At 39.6% G+C, this 7,308-nt stretch overlaps 1 pseudogene; it reads left to right on the top strand.

Annotated features, from left to right (window-relative positions):
- Nucleotides 1-475: 475 nt before the first annotated feature.
- On the top strand, nt 476-3,875 carry LOC114037589 (annotated as a pseudogene).
- Nucleotides 3,876-7,308: the final 3,433 nt, after the last annotated feature.

Raw genomic sequence — 7,308 nt, 5'->3', positions numbered from 1 at the left:
CCTGCCTGAATTCCCTGCCCTCCCCCACGGGAGAAAGACATTTGAAGAATGATAGTAATTGTGACAAATAAAGGGACTGGGAGTTGAGGAGAGGAAGGAAAGCTGTGAGGACAGCAATTAGTAACCAAAATAGAGACCAGCTCCATTTCTACCTGAGAGACCTGGGAGGAGATTTACATTTAATCCCAAGCTGCATTACCTATGGCTTTAAAACTGCTCACATTTCACATTAAACTGATTGAGTGTTTGCAAAGCTCCCTCCATGATTACAAGTTACATGTAATTTCATGAACTTGCACATTTCAGGGGGTTTTTTGTTTGTTTTTTGCTTTTTTAAAATTTTTTTAAAATTTAAATTTAAAGATAGAATCTTTATATGACTAAATATATATGACTTATTTTTATAATATATTAAATTTATAAATTTTATTTATAAATTATTTAAATATATTTATATTAATTTATATGACTAAATATGACTGAAAAACATCATATGGCAAATGCTAACCTCCTGAGGAATGGAGCTGATTATGCTGTCTACATCAGCATGGCCCAGGAATTTGATGAGTCACACTTAGGTGTGAGGCAGATGAACCTGTGTCCTGCAGCAGGATTCAAAAGGATGGTGAGCCAGTCAAGATGCTGATGCCCCTCTTATCTTTCCTCTGCTTGAGACAGACATTTTTCCCCCCAAAATTAGCACTTTCACTCCTGAGAAAAGTGACTAAGATCTATTTAAATTTAAATTTTTTAAAAAAGGATGATAAAAATAACCTGCCAAATAAATCCAGTATCAGGCTCTCAAGAAAGGAAAAGGGGGAGATATAGGTGTGAGCTGGATATATCACTAGGAGGTAATTGAATGTGGCAACAAGTATAGGTGAGTGCCTCTGAAGTCTGGAAAGACTGGGGATCAGATTTCACCTCTGGTATTTGCTAGGCACGTGACTGTGTTCAAATCACTTGTCCTCTCTGAGCCTTGATTTCTTCATATCCTTGGGGAAAAGTGGATTGCAACAGGAGTTATTTAAATGTGAAATACAATGGAAAAGGAGAGGTGAGTTTTACAGAATGTTATGAGACTTGGTTTAAAATCACTGATAAATTACTCACAATGATGGGTTAGCATCATGTTACAAATGTGTACTAAGGTCCTTTCTGACCCAAATTCTGTGGTTCTGTGAATAAGGGAAGGGGGAGTTCTCCTTTGTAGTAAGACAGAAAATACCCAAGAATACACACACATGCACATACACACACATATGCACACACACTCACGCACAGAGCTCCTGCCCACTCATTCCATAGTTAAAAGAATCCATTAGAGTATATGGTTGAGAAAAGCCTCAGAAATGAACACATTTTACCTATTTATTTAGAGATTTCCACTTGTCCTAGAAAGCAGACCAAGAGTGGGTAGATCTATTGGTGGAGTGTCCAGATATAGCCATCTTTTGGTACTGAGAGGCCCTCAAGACTATCACTTTGCTTTCTTGTGACTATAAATGGCTATATAACTATAAATACCTCTCCCTAAGAAGTACTTGTGACATATAAGTTTGCCCTTTGCATTGTTGGAGAAGGGTTTGGATATAAGAAGGGAGAAGAAAATTTATCAAGGCAGTAACTCTATTACTAAAATATATTCCTAAAGACAGGTTTTTCTGCATATGCTTAGCCTCTAACTTTTCTTTGGTGGGATAAGGTGAGTGCCTCTGAAGTCTGGAAAGTGGAGGCACTACTGACATTGGATAAATGGCATTTTACTAAGCTGGTGACATCTGACAGAAGAGAGTGGAATGAAATGAGGGCCTGCCAACAAAGAAATGAACATATACCTATAGAGTTAGGACTATTAGAAACCAGTCACTCAGTTTCTCTCTGTCTCTTCTTTTAAAGGAAATATTTATAGGCTGAGAGCCTCCAAAGAACTATGACAAAAATTAAGGGAATTCATTAGTACGAAAAAAAAAAATCAGTCTTTACTGTTTCCTTAAAAGACTTCCAGTCAGGCATCTACTATAGTTTCCCTCTCCCCTTTCTCCCAACTGTAGCATGGAACTTCAGCAAGCCCAACACATAGCATGGTGCCTGGTAACTAGTAAGGACTTAATATGTTTGTGGATTATTATTCAAAGCAAGAGACATTCAAATCCCATTGAATATGGTGTGGTAGATGGAGAGTTGAGTCAAAAAAAAAACTAAGTTCAAGCCCTCTCTTTTATAAAAATAGATATCTATATATAGATATATCTATGTAAGATATATCTGTCTATGTCTATATCCATATCTATCTATAACTATATCTACATCTATATTAGCTGTGTGACATTGAGCTATTCATTTAACCTCTCATTTCTCTAGGCAAACCCCTGAATTAGTAGGGTGAATTTTCTTCTCTAGGAATCTCCTATACTAATTAAGTCCCAGGTCCAGTGTCTAGGTTCTACGCCTTTATATGGACCCCTATGGAATTTGGAGATAAGCAAGTAGCCACTAGCCACATATTTAAGACTAAGCTTACAAGGCTACATGTAAGGAAGGTGACAAAAAATTACATGCATCTTCTACAAACATATAACCCTAGTCATGCAGACACTGACACAGACACAGATACAGACACACACACACACACACACACACACACACACACACTCTTCCGGAGAACTAAAGTCTCAAAAAGAAAAGCACTCAGGGACATTCTGACCTATAGACTTCAGGTAATTACCTTTTTCAGTCCCTTGATTGAGTACTAACATCTGCTCACTTCTTGGTTACCATTCATTGAAGACTTCTGTACCCTAGTAACCTTCCAGGTTGAGTAGGAAAACACCATCACACAATCCATGACTGTTCTGGGAAGCTCTGACTGCTGTCCTAAAGTCATAACTCAGCACTGCCCACAGGGTCATCCAGGTTCAGGGCTATTACTTTAAGCACGGTCTAGATGATGGTGGCACTTTCATGTCTGTCTTTTGCTCTGTGATTGAGAAGAGCTTCTAGGGGAGGAGAAGAAGAACTCTGAAGACCTGAGCCAGCAGCAACCAAATGGTTGCATCATTTTCTTGTGCTATACTTCAAAACTCATCAGCTCTGGTGTTAGAGAGACCATTTGCTAGCTGATGCAGCACAACACGGAAGCAACTGCTACATATTGAAGGCTAGGGTATGCAAGACTACTTTCCTGCCTTATAGGTGGGACAGATGCATGGCACCCCAATATCTGGGTGAATTTATCCTGAAAAGGTAGCACCTGAGGCAAAATGGCATTAACAAGATTGCAACCCTCCTTGTTCCCAATGATTGTTGTTACAAGTCTGAGGGCTGACTAATGCCAATTCTGGAGCAGATGTTCTGGAGCAAAACACAAAAGGGTGAGGTGAATACCATTGAAGATGATTGCATAATTGGGAAGGAAATCCACAACCCTGAGTCTGTATTAATGAACAGAGAGGAACAGCCTCCCAGTGCTAGGCTGAGCTCTAACAGAACGCTTTCTTGGGGAATATGATTTTCATTCATATAAGAATCTTTGGCTGGTGCTGGACATTGTAGAGAGCATACAATTCATTAATGCTCAGGACATCCTTGCCAAACACACAGGCACGATCATCCTCAAACGAGGCCTGAAAAACACCACATGGCAAATGCTAACCTCCTGAGGAATGGAGCTGATTATGCTGTCTACATCAGCATGGCCCAGGAATTTGATGAGTCACACTTAGGTGTGAGGCAGATGAACCTGTGTCCTGCAGCAGGATTCAAAAGGATGGTGAGCCAGTCAAGATGCTGATGCCCCTCTTATCTTCCCTCTGCTTGAGACAGACATTTTCCCCCCCAAAATTAGCACTTTCACTCCTGAGAAAAGTGACTAAGTTGTTGGTTCTAATAGTGGCCTGGAACCTTGGAGTTCTGGGTTCTGACCCCTACTATTTATTGTCTCATGGTTATTGTCCTCCCAGTTCTCTCCAACCCTCATGGTGCCCTAGTCAAGGTCAACAAATACCCAGGCCTAAGGTAAAGATCTCTTTATGTGGCAGTTAGTGCTGCAGATTTCAAGTCTAATAAACCCTACTCCCCCCAAAAAAGAAAAACAATGGTCTTTAACCTTGCCATCCATATCACATCAATACCCCTTTTCTGAGAAATCAACTTCTTTTAATCCTATACTATGGTACAGCCATGGGATTTCAGCTGCCCCAGTCCAAGGATTCTGAGACTGTTATAAGAGTCTTCAGTAATAAGAAGTTCTGACCAAAACAACAAAAACAGAACAAATTGAGCAAAACATCAATATCTTGAAATCAGAGTCAGGAGAAAGAGGCTAAAATTGGATAAAGAAAAAAATATCCATGATAAATCCATTCTTCAAATATTACTAAAGCTTCTCTCTAACAAAAATGCATATGGCTAGTGTGGTTTTAAGCATTTCCCTGGATCTCAAAGTATTTACCAGACAAACCTGGGGCAGAATGAGAAGAAAGAGGAACAATGGAACACAGCTTGAAAGAAATATTTTTTCCACCTGAGGGGAAGAAAATTTTACTTGTTCTTTTAATTTTTTTAGTTACCATGTCACTAACACCAAGTCTAAGACTGTTAGTTGATATCTTCTTTTTGGAGGACAAGGGAGGACTGATGTGCTAGTCTTAAATGTCCCAGCAAATGACTCTGAGAGTTGGCCTGGAAGAAGACTGCCAAACCTTTTCTCTCTGGGGAAATCATGGGATGAGAAGAAGTCTTCTTTGGTCCCAGTCAGAAGCCCCAGGATAGTTTTAGGGTCTAGAGAATACCTTCTTTGACATGCACCAAAGTTCTGCCAATACATGTAGATTTCATAAGGTGCCTGTGTGCTTAGGCATATATGTAAGTTTGGTTAATTGGAATTTGATCCTAATGAAAGCAAGGCCCTTGATTGCACCCTTCTCTAAGGAATCATCTTCCAAAAGGGGAAATAAAAACTGGAACACTTCCTGGACAAACTTTTCCAGGCAGACATTTCAGAAAAGCCAAAAGTTAACCAATAGTTGGACTTAGAGGTAGAAGGATAAGAATGACACGAAATAAACTCATAATCTTTTTTTAGAAAGTTCAAAATGTACTTTTGTTGGAAACACTGGACTAGATGCATATAAAAAGAATGAAAAAGAGTAATTCCTGTTTTCTAGATAGAGTTTGCTTAGACATCAGAAGATGGATCTAAGCAGTAATGGGATTGACAGTTTTCAATGAAGAGAGAAATTAGACAACTAATTAACAGGAGAAAATATGTGTTGAAAAGTGAAGAATAAAGAAGTGGATATTATGTTCCTTGTTCTAACTCCTAACTTCCCATTCATCCCCTTAAGAGTCTGACACCCTGGATGAAGCCAAATGGAAGAGAATTAGCTGAGGGAACTATTTTGTGTCATTGCTTAATCTACCTTCTTGCATTACTTGCAAGGATATTTTTCACTTTTGCCTCTTCTCTCTACATTTCCAACATGTTATGGATTCAGACTACACTTAGTTATGCTCAACATTGCATGCAGTAATAATAACTACAGCAAAGCAAAACTTATCTGAGAGAAATGAAGACCAGCCATGTTCCAGGAGAGAGAGCTAACCCAATGTTTGCCATTCTGCACGTCTACAGTGCAGGAAAGAAAAGTCTTCCACTGTCCAGGGTGGGGAATCTGTTCTCTCTTTCTGGGAAATTCCACAGAACAGAGATAAAACAATAGTACTCCATTTCCCCTTCTCTTTCCAGCTCATCCCTCACATTCATTGCTTTTTCTCCTCTCATGAGAGAAGCATGGGACAAAGGACACTTTCAAATCAGGGAGGAGAGTAGGGAATGGAAGGGGGGGGAAGAATAAAAGGAGATTTATGTGCGATTTTTGGAAACCACACTTGTGTCTCCAATCTGTCATTGCAACCTATTCTGGAAGAAGGGGCAAAAGGACAGGAGTTAGAGAATAGTAGAGGTGAGGGCGAGGATTTAAGTATGTAATTTTTAGGTTTAAGAAGTGATGAGTGGGAGAGTAAGGGTGAGAAGGAATACAGGAGAAAACCCACACATGTGTTAGTTTATGATTCCTCTTTTTGGGGGGTGGCTGAGGGTGGAGAAAGGAGGTTGTGAACCTCCAAGTGTGTCTTTGTAAGATCAGCATGTTCCTTTGTTTCTTTATATGTAGGGATAGCTGTATATCTTTGAATGTGCATGTTTCTTTCTGTGTCAATATATGCATGGGTGTGTGTAGGTGTTGGCACACAGCTGCAAGAATGTCTCAACCACTGGTAAGTCTTTAGAAATACAGCAGGTGCCAATGAGTCAGGAGATGCAGGGGACTCTATTGATGATAAGGTTTCAATTTGGGGCAATAGCCATGGAACTGAGGACTGAGAAGTAAAGGTAAGAGAGAGGCTTTTTTTTTTTTTTTTTTTTTTTTTTTTTAGGAGAGAGGACAGGAGTACTGTTTAAAGGAAGGGATTACTAATGAAGGAGTAAAGCTAATGAAATTTCTGTTGGTAGCTCAAACTACAGATGAAGAATCCTAAGCCCAATTTTTCTGATGACTCTGAACACACAAGTTCTAATATGGATAACTTGAATGTATTCTCAATATAATCTACAATTCTTCATCTCACCTCCCCCATCTTAGGTTTTAAATGGCTACATTGCCATTTATTTTCATATCTGCAAAGTGCAATGCCAACACAGTTATACTGTATTCTTTTCATCAGGAAGCTAACATCTTTGGAAAAGGTATGTTAATATTTCCGTGCAACTGGGAAACCCAGCTCGTCACAAAAACGTGATTCATGACTAACCGTGCCCCCAGTTAGATTCGGAGGAGCACTTTAATTTCCTTCTTTCACTCCATATTCTTTCAACTCTCCCACTGTATATTGCTGGACGAACGGAAATCTCTTCCACAGTATTTCAGTACTGGGCAAAGTTGACAACGAGTGAGAAGGAGTTGCAACTTTCAAAAAGATTTATTTTTACTCGCCATAAATCTCTTCCCGTTGTTCCTCTGCCCAACGAAGCATGATAAAGCCCTTTTCCATAAAGTATTCAGCATTAAGGCCACAAAGCTCGCCCAATCAGTAGCCATCTGCTTCTGCGCTAACTGCTGCTCCCGAAGCAGGGAAAAGCAGCCAGAAGAGAAAGGGCGCTACTGTTAGGGCTGCAGGACAAATGAGAAGCTCTGAATAGCGCTCGGACCCTTTAGCTTGCCTTGTGTATCTGTATCTATAGAGACAGGGAAAGAAAGGAAGCATTATATTGATACAACAATTGTAAAACAAAAAAAAGGAAGAGGC

The sequence above is a fragment of the Vombatus ursinus genome, unplaced genomic scaffold (genome assembly GCF_900497805.2).
Source record: "Vombatus ursinus unplaced genomic scaffold, bare-nosed wombat genome assembly UNPS02010461.1, whole genome shotgun sequence".
Classification (NCBI taxonomy): Eukaryota; Metazoa; Chordata; class Mammalia; order Diprotodontia; family Vombatidae; genus Vombatus; species Vombatus ursinus.
The sequence above is the reverse complement of the archived record's forward strand: the minus strand, read 5'-3'. Positions and strand labels throughout refer to the sequence as shown.